Source organism: Mandrillus leucophaeus, unplaced genomic scaffold, assembly GCF_000951045.1.
Source record: "Mandrillus leucophaeus isolate KB7577 unplaced genomic scaffold, Mleu.le_1.0 Scaffold311, whole genome shotgun sequence".
Taxonomy (NCBI): Eukaryota; Metazoa; Chordata; class Mammalia; order Primates; family Cercopithecidae; genus Mandrillus; species Mandrillus leucophaeus.
This window is the reverse complement of record NW_012103266.1, coordinates 4232869-4246813: the sequence shown is the minus strand read 5'-3', so window position 1 is coordinate 4246813 and position 13945 is coordinate 4232869. Positions and strand designations below refer to the sequence as shown.

At 36.0% G+C, this 13945-nt stretch overlaps 1 pseudogene across 1 annotated transcript; it reads right to left on the bottom strand.

Moving 5' to 3' along the window:
- Positions 1–5989: 5989 nt before the first annotated feature.
- On the bottom strand, positions 5990–7034 carry LOC105544880 (annotated as a pseudogene). The gene has a single exon (XR_001006835.1). The product of XR_001006835.1 is annotated as a ras-related protein Rab-5A pseudogene (transcript).
- Positions 7035–13945: the final 6911 nt, after the last annotated feature.

Genomic DNA, 13945 nt, shown 5'->3' with positions numbered 1-13945 from the left:
AAACTACTTACTGGGTACTATTCTCACTCCCTGAGTGATGTGAACAATCATACCCCAAACTTCATCATCACGCAATACACCCAGATAATAAACCGCTACATGTACTCCCTGAATCTAAAATAGAAGTTGAAATTTTTTTGAAATGATAATATTATGAAAAAATACATAAATAATTTGAAAATGTAGATAAAATGATTAAATTTCTGTAAAAATTTTACTTTTCAAACTGAGTTAAGGAGAAATATAAAATCTTAAAATTATTATAATTATTTATAAAGATCAGTAGTTAGAATCTTCTACAGAGAGAAAGCAAGCACAAATGGTTTTTCAAGTGAACTTTTGGCAGGCAGAATTTTGGGCTTCCATTATCTTTTTCCTTGGTGTTATGCTTTTTAATATGTTATGTTGCATGTCAAAGGGACTTTGCAGATGGAATTAAGGTTACTAATTATCTTATTCAAAGAAAAGGAAACCTCATTCCTACGGCTGTATGGAACTGAATTTTGACTACAACCTGATGAGTTTCAAAATGGATTCTACCCTTGAGGCTCAAGAAAGAATTGAGACCTTAATTTTGGTCTTATGAGATTCAAAGAGATGAAATCAGCCCTGCCCCCTTACTTATCCACAGTACTGTGGGATAATAAATTGGTGCTGTTTTAAGTTGCTAAAATTTTTTTGTAATTATTTACCACAGCAAAAGAAAGTGAATGTAGAACTTTCTCTTAACACATAAGGAATAAATAATCCAATCTTACAGAATATATTTCAAGAAGGAAAAAATGAAGAATCACTCCCAAATTTATTTTATGAGGCTGGTATGACTTTGATACAAAAACTGGGGGAAAAAAAAAATGAGGACATAAAGTCACTGGCCAAACTCAAAATCAGGAAAGAAATGCAAAGAACATAAGTAAAATATTAACAAAATGAATCCAGCAATGGATAAAAAGGTTAATACAGAATGACAAAGATATGTTTATGTCAAGAATGGAAAGTTAGTTCAACATTAACAAACCTATAATGTAATTCACCATATTAAAAGAAAAAAGGAGGGAAGGAAAGAATGATTATCTCAAAAAAGCCAGGAAAAAGGAATCTAATCAAATTAAAAATCACGCAGGATTAGTCCTTCTTTATATGTTTTGTAGAATTCAGCAGGGAAGCCACCAAGTTCTGGGCTTTTCTTTGAGAGGAGACTCTTTATTATGGTTTTGATATCATTATTTATTATTGGTTTGCTGAGGTTTTCTGTTTCATCCTGGTTCAACCTTGGTAGGTAGTATGCGTCCAGGAATTTACGTATTTCTTCAGGTTTTCCAATTTGCTAGTGTATAGTTGTTCATAATAGTCTCTAATGATTCTTTGGATTTCTTAAGTGTCCATTGTTATGTTCCCTTTTTTATTTCTGATTTTATTTATTTGGGTCTTCTCTCTTTTTCTTAGTCTACCTAAAGGTTGCCAATTTTGTTATCTTTTCAAAAATCAGCTTTTCATTGATCTTCTGTGTTCTTTAGTCTCAATTTTATTTATGTCTGCTCTAATCTTTATTATTTCTTTTCTTCTAGTTTAGAATTTGGTTTGTTCTTGCTTTTCTAGTTCCTTGAGGTGCATTGTTAGATTGCTTATTTGAAGTGTTTCAACTTTTTTGATATAGGCATGTATTGCTATAAGCTTTCCTCTTAGTACTAGTACTGCTTTTACTGTATCCCATAGGTTTTGGTATGATGCACTTCCACTTTCATTTGTTTAAAGACATTTTAATTTTCCTTCTTCATTTCTTCATTGACCCATTGGTCATTCAAGAGCATGTTGTTTAATTTCCATGAATTTACTAAGATTCCTATTGTTATTGATTTCTAGTTTTATTCCATTGTTGTCAGAAAAATACACTTGATATGAGTTTTCCTTTTTGAATTTTTTAAGATTTGTTTCGTGAACTAATATATGGTCTATTCTGGAGAATGTTCCATGAACTGATAAAAAATAATGTGTATTCTGCAGCAGTTGGGTGAAATGTTCTGCAGATGGCAGTTAGGCCTATTTGGTCTAGTAGATAGTTTAACTCCAATGCTTCTTTGTTGATTTTCTGTCTAGATGATCTGTCCATCACTGAAAGTGTGGTGCTACTTCCCCTATGATTATTATGTTGCAGTCTATATCTGCCTTCAGATCTATTAATGTTTGCTTTATATACTTGGGACCTCTGGTGTTAGGAGCATAGATATTCATAATTATTATATCTTCTTGTTCTACTGACTCCCTTATTATATAGTGACACTCTTTTTCTCTTTGTACAGTCTTTGACTTGTAGTCTATTTTACCTGAAGTTAGTATAGCTACTCTTGCTCTTTTTTGATTTCCACTTGCATGGAATATCTTTTTCCACCCTTTCACTTTCAGTCGATGTGTGTCTTTGGAGGTGAGGTAAGTTTCTTGTAGGCATGATATAGTTAAGTCTTTTTTCTTTATCCATTAAGTCATTCTATGTCTTTTAATCAGAGAACTGAGTCCATTTACATTCAGTATTATTACTGATAAGGGAAGACTTACTGCTGACATTTTGTTTCTTGCTTTCTGATTGTTTTGTAACTCCTCGCTTCCTTTCTTCCTTACTGTCATCTTTTGTAGTTAAGTAATTTTTCTCTGATAGTGTGTTTAATTTGTTGGTTTTTATTAGTTTATCTATTATAGGTTTTTATATTGTCATTATCATGAGTCTCATAAGCACATCAAATTTAAAAGAGTAGAAGTTACACAAAGTATGCGTTCAGGCCATAAAAGAATAAAATTTGGAATCAATAGCAGAAAGATAAATGAGAAATCCTAAAATTCTTAGAGATTAAACAACACACTTCTTTCTCTTGTGTGTGAGAAAGAAGAGAAAGAAGATGGCTCAACAGGAGAATCGCTTGAACCTGGGAGGCAGGTTGCAGTGAACCGAGATTGCACCACTGCACTCCAGCCTGGGTGACAGAGTAAGACTCCATCTCAAAAACAAAAACAAAAACGAAAGAAGATGCCTCAAGAGAAATTTAAAAATACTTTGAACTAAATGAAAAAGAAAATGTAACCTATTAAAATTTACAAGTTGGAGCAAAAGCAGTACTTGGAGAGTAGTATGTAACATTGATTGTGTTGGGGATCAGAAACCAATACCCCAAAATATGGTGCTTTGACAGGCTGAACTGAAAAAGAAGCCTCAAGGTCTCTCTGACCTCTCCCTGCCTCACCCCTATTTCAATCCTCTGTATCTCCCAAAGCACAAAGTGAAGTTGTTCTTTGAAGTTCTCTTATCTACCTAGAAGCCATATTTTCCAAATAAGATCATAACTGCCTTTCCTGAGGTTGCATTAGCTTAACTCATCACAGGAAGAAAGACTGAGTCTGTTGACACAAACGGACAGACTTGTCACTAGTCGTTGAGAGTCAAATAGACTTTGTCCCAGGCTAATGTAAAGGAAAACATTAATACAAATTAGAACATAACTCAATGAAATTGAAAACAGAAAATCAATGAAACCAAAAGCTGGTTCTTTGAAAAGATCCATAAAATGGATAAACCTCTAATCAGGCTATCTAAGAAAAAAAGAATTAAGATACAAATTACTAATATCATAAATGAAAGAGAAGCCATCACTACTGAGCCTATGAACATCAAAAGGATAACAACGAAATGTTATGAACAGCTCTATGCCCATGAATTTGATGAAATGAATCTTATATGAAATGGACCAATTTCTTGAAAGACTCAAACTACCAAAACTCACACAAGGAGAAACAGATAATCTGAGTATGCCAATATCAACTGATTAAATTGAATCAATAATATCTTCTTGAAACAGAAATCTCTAATCTGAAATAGTGTTTGGTAGGTTGAATCCTACCAAAAATTTAAGGAAGAAATTATACCAATTTCTTAAAATCTCTTCCAGAAAATAAAAGTGAGCAAATACATCCTAGCTCATTCTATGAGGCCTGTATTATACCAATACGAAAGCCAAAGAAATTAGAAAAAGAGAAAAACTATAGGCCAATATCTCCCACTAACAGAAATGCAAAATCCCTCAACAAAATATTAGCAAATGGAATTCAATGATATATAAAAGAAATTAACAGTGCAACCAAGTGGGATTCATTCCACATATGCAAGGTTTGTTTAACATTTGCAAGTAAATTATTGTAATTGAGCACATTAACATGCTAAAGAATAAAAGTCCTATGATGATATCAACAGATGCAGAAAAACATATGGCAAAATCCAATACCCATTCATGACAAAAAATCTCAGGGATAATCTTCAATATGATAAAGAACATCTACAAAAACCCTACAATTGATATCATATTTAACGGTGAGAAACTAGAAGCATTTCCTCTAAGAACAGGAACAAGGCAAGGATGCCCCGACTCCCATTTACCAATCCTAATCAGCATCATAATGGAAGTCCTAATTAATGCAATAAGACAAAGTAAATAAAAGGTATGTAGCTTCCGAAGAAAGGAAAAGGGGTCTTTGTTCCCAGAAGATAAGATTGTTTCTGTAGAAAAATCTCAAAAGAACCAACAACAACAAAAATCTCCCAGAACTAATGAATGATTATAGCAAGGTTGCAGGATACAAGGTTAATATGCAAAAAATCAGTTGCTTTCCTACATACTAGCAATGAACAATTGGAATTAGGAATTAAAAACACAAAATCATTTGCATTAGTGCCAAACAAATGAAATACCTAGGTATAAGTATAACAACATGTGTACAACATTCATTTTGAGGAAAACTGCAAAACTTACGAAAGAATTTTTAAAACCACACACGTATCTAAAGGAATAAAGAAATAATCTATATACATGAAAAGGAAGACCAATATTTTTAACGTGTCAGTTCTTCCCAAATTTATCTAGAGATTCCACACAATCCCAATCAAATATCTGTAGAAATTGACAAACTTATTCTAAATTTTATATCAAAAGACAAAATACCCAGAATGGCCAACACAATATTGAGGGATAATAAAGTTGGAGAACTGACACTACCTGACTTCAAGATTTACTTTACTATAAGTCTTCACTGTAGCTATACAGGCAGAGTAATAAACAGAGTAATAAATGCACCTTAATGGATAGTGTTCCTTTCAAACATGTGAGTTCTTTAACAAAAATGAAATAAACCAGGTGTCTGTGATTTCTGATTAATCACTGCTGCCCCAAACAACAAAACCTATGTAATGGCCAGTAGTGATTAATCAGAAATCACAGACACCTGGTTTATTTCATTTTTGTTAAAGAACTCACATGTTTGAAAGGAACACTATCCATTAAGGTGCATTTATTAGTTCTCAAATTCTTAAAACAAGATGGGATTGCATTTGATTTTTACCCCATTTAAAAAAAAAACGGGACTGGCTATAATTAAGATACCATTAATACTCTTCCCCACCCCCCGACCTTGTATATGTGTGATTATTTTCTTGTGGTTAATTTATTAAAATGTGAAATGTACATTTTAAATACAGATACCAGGAGAAATGAACATTTGCCTGAATACTACGGCTAAGCATCATAAATAACTTTAGAATCTCCTTCTAAAAAATGGATGTTTTTGAAAAGCCCAAATTAGTAAGTTCCAAATTTTTTCTCACAGGTGACTACTGTACCAGTGTGGAGAAATGGGCTGGTTAACTGTGTGGGTCCAGACAGTCATTTGTCTATATTCCTAGTGATGAGAAATTATTCCCCCTAACCTTCCATTGAAACAAGTGTCCGCATAGTTCTCATTTTTTCCCTACTGTTGAAACATCAGTGAGAAGGACCCATGCATGTTATTAAAAATTAAGTTCAAAACACTTAAAATAATTGTGTATTAGAAACTTGACTCTATCATAAGTCTCTTCTTTTGGAAGTCATATTGGGCTGGTTAAATGCTCCAATTCCATTGTCATTAACATTTAGGAAGCAGAAGACTCTTCCAGCTAGTTCAAACTAGAGGTTTAGTTACTACAACACTGACTCCTGGTTGGTCGTGTGGGTTTGGTGAGGTCTACTCCTCTTCCTCTGGCAGAATTTGCTCCTGGATTTTGTGGTTCATCCTTTGGCAATTTTTAGCTATTGCCATGAATATTTCATTTACATCCATTGATGTTTTAGCTGATGTCTCCATGAATAATAAACTATTGTCATCTGCAAAGGACTGTGCTTCCTGGAAATTTACTGCTCTTTTATTTGCTAGGTTGGCCTTGTTTCCTGCTAAAGCTATTACAGTGTTAGGACTTGCTTGCCTCTAAAGTTCTTTAACCCAATTTTTTGCTCTTGCAAAGGACTCCTCATTTGTGATATCATATACAACTATGACTGCTTGTGCTCCTCTGTAGTACATTGGTGCTAGGCTATGGTATCGTTCTTGACCAGCTGTATCCCGTATTTCAAACTTTACTGTAGGGTCACCAAGACATACAGTTTGGGTTAGAAAAGCAGCCCCAATGGTACTCTCTTGAAATTCATGAAATTGGCCTTTCACAAAACGAAGCACTAGGCTTGATTTGCCAACAGCAGACTCTCCCAGAAGTACTAGTTTGAACTGGCATATTTTATTTCCAGTATTTGGCCCGTTGGGTCTTGTTGCACCTCGATTAGCCATGTCCAAATTTGAAATAAGTCCCTAATTTCAGATTCTTCAATGAACTTCCAGAATTCAAGGGGTCAATATTCTTCTTTCTGGAGGTAAAGAAACCTAAGACCGCAGCAAGCCGAGCTGCGGGGCCGAAGCTTCCTGGCAGCAAGGCCTAGGCGTAGCCCGTAGGATGAGAGTGTGTCTATGGCGGCGGTGGTGGCGGCAGCGCCGTCGACTGCTCTTCGCGTCGCTCCCCTCACACTGGACTGTGCAGGGCTCGTGCCGTGGTGCCGCCCCTGTCCGGCTCCGTCTCCGCCTCTCGCCGCTCCGCCTTCCTCTTTCCTTTCCCCTCCGCCGCCGCCGCCCCCGCCGCCGCCAGCGCTGGACTTCCGACGAATTCTTCCTCCTCCTCCTCCCTCTGCCTCCTCCCCCCGCACAGACACACAAAATTGGATAAGATGGGAGAGAAGATGACACGGACAAAATTTTGGAAACTGAAAAGTATATGGAAAATGGAAAATGACTCAGTAGTTCCTAAGAAAAGTGAATATAGTAGTGAAGAAGGCAATAACCAAGCTAATTTGACTCACAGAATCCTCCAAAAGCCTCACTAAATAGTCACTGGAAGTAGAACTGTGTTGGAGGGGATTCTCAAATAAGGAAGATTAACTGCAAATCTCAGAAGCACTCAGCTTTCTAGATCCCCAAATGCCCACCCTCATTCTGGACAGAAAATTAACCAACCATCTCCCATTTCAAGGTTTATTTTTAAAAGAGAGTAAGACAGAGGATCTTATGGACTGGAAGACACTAGGAACAGTCCAGAGTGGTGGTGGGTAACATATTGGGAAAAAAACAAGGATTAACTGGATATATGTATATAAGCACAATACAACCCCTGACTTCCTTTCCACCTTCAACACTAAGGCCTTCACATTCAAGGTACTATGCAAATTAAGATCCAATATGCTTCTGGGGTAGCCAGAAAACATCAACGTCTGTAGCTTAATCGCATAAGCAAAGCAAAAAAGGTATGTAACTAAGTCTCAAACAATAACTCGTCTACTTATGTTGTCTTAGTGTTCAGATAATCAGTATAAATTTTTTGTAATTTGCTTTACTATACACAAACATGTTATTTTTACTTTAGGAAGATTTCAGTTTTAAAAAGTTTTTGCATAAAACTATTTTATAAGTCTATTAAAAAAACAAAATCAATTTGTGGGTTGATACATAAATATTTCCAACTATTGTTTAATTTTGTTTTTAGAACCACCCTTTCACCTTCAATAAAAGTGCCTCAGTTTGGACAATAAATTATATGGTTCACCTTATAATTATCAGTTAGGAAAACATGCCTAGGGAAGCTAAGAAACTTGTCCAACTGATGCGGGTAGGATTCAAATCCAGGTTTGCCCTTTCTCATTGTCCTCACTATACCCTGTCTTAGCAGCAACCACTCTACCTAGCATTCAGAAATAAATAAGTGATATATTGTGATAAATGTGCTTGTGTGGATATAAACTAGTGCTGAAGGTGCACATTATTTTTCCTGTGAGATATGGCAGGCTTATGATGTGTATATCTATTAGTCCATTCCCATGCTGGTATAAAGACCTGCCGGAGACTGGGTAATTTATAAAGGAAAGAGGTTTAATTGACTCATAGTTCAGCACGCCTGAGGAAGCCTTGGGAAACTTACAATTATGGCAGAAGGCAAAAGGGAAGCAAGACACCTTCTTCACAGGGCAGCAGGAAGAAGTGCTGAGTGAAGGGGGAAGAGCCCCTTACAGGAGAACTCACTCACTATCATGAGAACAGCATGGGGAAACCACTCCCATCATTCTCTGCCTTGACATGTGGAGATTATGGGGATTACAATTCGAGATGAGATGAGATTTGGGTGGAGACACAAAGCCTAACCATATCAGACTTGTAGAATGAGAAATTTATCAGGGAGAGAGAGAAATGCATTAGAAGAAAAGGGAGTAACACAGCCAAAGGCATGGCAACTCAGAAAAACAGGGAAAGAAGTGATAGAAACTCAGAAGGGTACTGAGTAAAAAAGATACAAATCCATAAAAGTAGATAAACAAGGAAGAAGACACAGATAAATGAAGAAAAATAAATCCCAAAAAAGACTATGATACTGACAAAAACCTAGCAGAGATACCAGGAGAGTAAAATATGTTAGCTCAAGCCGAAAGAGGAGGGAGAAAAACACAAAGGAGAGGGAAGAAAGCCTTAGAAGAAGAGAGAGAGTGTGTATGTTTCTAATATCAGAGAAACATGGAAGAGTGTGGAGAAAGAAAAAAATGAGGAGAGATTAGAGAAATGTGAAGGAGAAGAGAACTAATGATTGGTTTAGAAAAGGAATGAGAGAAATCAAAGAGATATGTGGACTTTGGGAGGGGGAACATGGAAAAAGAAAGTTAAAAGGGGATGGAAAATAAAAAGAGAGAAATGGAGAGGAGGGCCATCTTAGTCCATTTTGCACTGCTAGAACAGAATACAAGAGAATGGGTAACGTAGAATGAGCAGAAATCTATTGGCTTACAGTTCTGGAGGCTGGGAAGACCAAGACTGAGGGGTTGGCGCCTAGTGAGGGCCTCTTCGCTGTGTCATCCCATGGTGGAAGGGCAAAGAGCAGGAGAGAGCAAAAGGGGGTCAAATGTGCCCTTTTATAGTGAACCCACTCTCATGACAGCAGCATTAATATTCCCTCAGCCATTATGGCCTAATCATGTCTCATTAGACCCTTCCTCCCACACTCTTGCATTGAGGATTAAGTTTCCAACACATGATTTTTTGCAGGGACACATTCAAACCATAACAGGGGCTGAAAAAGGAGCAGATTCTAAATGAAACACACATGTGGCATTGAATGTTTATACATATTTACTATTATATATAATTACATGTACATATACACACATGTATACATTATACGTACATACACACGTATACATGTATATGTGTATGTACATGTATGTATGTGTATGTATATGTGTGTATATGTGTGAAAGCGAAGAAAAGAGACAGCAGGGGTAAAGACATGATGCAAAAGAAATATGTAAAAGATATAAGTGAGGAGAGGAAAGACATCCATAAAGCTATCTCTAGACTATATAATAGCTATTTTTATATTTTTCTTAGGAGACTTTCTTTAAAATCATATAATTGGGTTATTCTGATAGATTATGAACACATTTAATTCATTCTTATATTCATTCAAAAATTATCTCTTGTAATTCACTACATACCTCAGTTATAACCTTCTTATACATATAAAGTAAAACAAAAGATTACTATATCCCAGAATCTTAGATTATTAAATACAAGAAATCATAGTACTATAGTTAAAATACCAACTTAGGGACATATTTTTCCACCAAAGACTCTACAATTTCCAATTATTCTCTTTCCTCCACATTTCCCTATGAAGCAGCTGCAAGAACAGCAGGTCAAAGCAACTGGAGGAAATAAGTCACTCCAAGAGATAAAAGAAGTGAGGAGCAAGGCTGTGGGCTATCAGTCCAAAACCATGGTCACTAGGTTTTTGCCATCCCTGAATATCTTGCCCTACTGAGTTCTCTAGAGAATATGAGATGCATGACTTCTGGAAATGTGTCTTGCTAGGGCACACACCATGCTGACATATTCATTTCTTCATAACTGGAAAAGTCAATGCTCTGACATGGATTTTAATCTGCAATTCTCAGGAGTTTTCCCATAGAGATTTTGCAAATGATCAACTTTGATTCTTCCCAAACCTGTGACTCTGCCTTCCTGATAGCTAGTACTGAAACAAATACACATAAGCTCATAGGAATTCTGTGATTTCATTACTTTTTATTATCAGAATACTAAAAGTTTGTCAAAGATATATTGATTGTATTGGAAATTTATACAATATTGAATGTGATATATAGGTAAATATTATCTTAAACACCTAAACGTAGGCTTTCAGGAAAGCCCATATGTTCACAGAAACTTCAAAAATGTTAAAGCTGCCTGTCATCTTATAAATGTTTTAAACGCAGGCAGAGTCCCTGATTCATTCCTTCCTACTCCTTTTCTTTTCTCCTGTGTACATATAGTGGTGTTTTTCCCATTCACGTTCTATAATGTGACTACGCCTATATTCCCCAAGACCTACCTGAACAATGTTATTTAAGCTCCTACAGGAAGAAAGATTTATAACACCAGTACAGCTTTTGGTTTCCCCATCATTCTAAATATGAATACTTTAAGACTAAATCTAGCATTTCCAAAGATTCCCCACAGTCAGATAATTTGACTCGTTTTGTTTGTTTGTTTTTTAACTTTTAAGAACCTTTAAGGATAGCTGCCCAATGTATTCTACAAAGTCAGCGTAACCCTCATAAAAAATCGTGATTATTATAGTTCGAAAATATTAATTTCACTTCTAAATAGAGATGCAAGATGCTGAATAAAATCCTGGAAATTAAAATTCAATAGTAAAAGAACAACCCACCATGATCAAGTAAGTTTCACCTTAAAAATGCAAGGAATTTACAATACTAGGCAATCTATCAATGTAACACATCATACCAATATATCAAATATATCATTTTTGGCAGTTGCAACAGAAATCCCAAAAAAAGTTTACTATCCCTTCCTTATTTAAACATATACATATATATATATACCATTGCAAACCCATTAGAATGGATAAAATCAAAGAGACTGATAATACCAAGTGGTGGCTAGAATGAAAAGCATTAGGAACTCATATCTTTTTTTTATTCTAAATTTAATCTTTTATTTTATTTTTTTTTTGCAGGGAAATAAAGTGATTTTATTTTAAATTTCTTTTTTTTCTTTTTTATTATAATTTAAGTTCTAGGGTACATGTGTACAACGTGAGGGTTTGTTACATATGTATACATGTGCCATGTTGGTGTGCTGCACACATTAACTCGTCATTTACATTAGGTATACCTCCTAATGCTATCCCTCCCCCCACCCCCTACCCCCTAGTAGGCCCCGGTGTGTGATGTTCCCCTTCCTGTGTTCAAGTGTTCTCATTGTTCAATTCCCACCTATGAGTGAGAACATGTGGTGTTTGGTTTTCTGTTCTTGCGATAGTTTGCTGAGAATGATGGTTTCCAGCTGCATCCATGTCCCTACAAAGGACACAAACTCATCCTTTTTTATGGCTGCATAGTATTCCATGGTGTATATGTGCCACATTTTCTTAATCCAGTCTGTCATTGATGGACATTTGGGTTGGAGGAACTCACATCTTATAAACTACAGTGATTGGTCCAGGGATGGATTTACAAACATACTAAGTCAAATTCCTTCTCTGAGACATGGAGTTGCTTAGTTGCTTGAGGACACATTCCCTGTCATTTGCAGAAAACCTGTCTACAGTGGGAAAGAATGAAGCCAAAGAGAGATAATTGGAGTTGAAAAATGGTGGCAGAGATAGAGAAATATGTATATATTTCAATATATAAATTATACATCTTTGTATATGTATATATTTCTATATATGAATTGTATATGTATATATTTCTATATATTATATTTCTCTGTCTAATATTTATATATATGAGAATGACAGAGACAGAGACAGATGACCCTATGTCTTAGTCCATTTTCTATTGCTATAACTGAATACTACAGACTAGGTAATTGATAAAGAAAAGAAATTTGTTTCTTACAGTTCTAGAGGCTGGTAAGTCCTAGGCCAAGGGGCCATACCTGGTGAGAGCCTTTACTGTATCATAACATGATGGAAGACATCATATGGTGAGAGGGCAACAGCAAGAGGAAAACTGGCTTTCATAATGGACTCACTCTCATGATTAAAAAAACAAAACAAAACTTACTCTCATGATACCCCCATGAGTCACTTAATCCATGAACAGATTTACCCATTCATGAGGGCAGAACTCTCATGAGCTGATCATCTTTTTTTTCTTTTATTGAGACAGAGTCTTGCTGTGTCACCCAGGCTGGAGTGCAGTGACGTGATCTCAGCTCACTACAACCTCCACCTCCCAGATTCAAGTGATTTTCCTGCCTCAGCTTCCTGAGTAGTTGGGACTACAGGCACACCCACCGTGCCTGGCTAATTTTTGTATTTTAGTAGAGATGGGGTTTTGCCATGTTGGCCAGGCTGGTCTTGAACTTCTGACCTCAAGTGATCCACCCACCTTGGCCTCCCAAAGTGCTGGGATTACAAGTGTGAGCCACTGCCTCTGGCCCCAATTACCACTTAAACACCCCTCCTCTTAATACTGTTACACTGGGGATTAAGCTTCAACATGAGTTTCAGGGGGGGCAAACATTCAAGTCATATCACCCTGCAATACTGAGTCCCCAGCCAGTATTACCTGAACACAGATTCACTTTTGGAATGTTTATTAATATGAAGCCATAAATTTCCATTTATTCTCAGGCTCATTTAAATTATTTCTCTTTCTTTCAAGAGAGCTCACCCAATTATGAGTGAGAACATATGATGTTTGATTTTCCATTCTTGATTTACTTATACTAATGGTCTCCACTTATACTAATTGTCTCCAATTCCATCCAGGTTGCTGTGAATGCCATTAATTCGTTTATGGCTGAGTAGTACTCCATGAGATATATACACACACACACACACACACACACACACACACACACACATACACACACACAGATATACACATACATATATACACACACAGAGATATATATATACACACACACATATATCACATTTTCTTTATCCACTCCTTGACTGATGGGCATTTGGGCTGGTTTCATATTTTTGCAATTGCAAATTGTGCTGCTATAAACATGTGCGCAAGTATCTTTTTTTGTATAATGACTTCTTTTCCTTGGGATAGATACGGAGTAGTGGGATTGCTGAATCAAATGGTAGATCTACTTTTAGTTCTTTAAGGAATCTCCACACTGTTTCCATAGTGGTTGTACTAGTTTACATTCCCACCAACAGTGTAAGTGTTCCCTTTTCACCACATCCACGCCAACATCCATTATTTTTTTATTTTTTGATTATGGCCATTCTTGCAGGAGTCAGGTGGTATCACATTGTGGTTTTGATTTGCATTTCCCTGATAATTAGTGATGTTGAGCATTTCTTCATATGCTTCTTGGCCATTTGTATATCTTAATTTTCTCTCTTGAGAATTACCTATTTATATCTTTAGCCCACATTTTGAAGGGATTGTTTGTTTTTTTCTTGCTGATTTGTTTGAGCTCTTTGTAGATTCTGGATATTAGTCCTTTGTGGGATGTAAGGACTGTGAAGATTTTCTCTTTCTCCGTGGGTTGTCTGTTAACTCTGCTGATT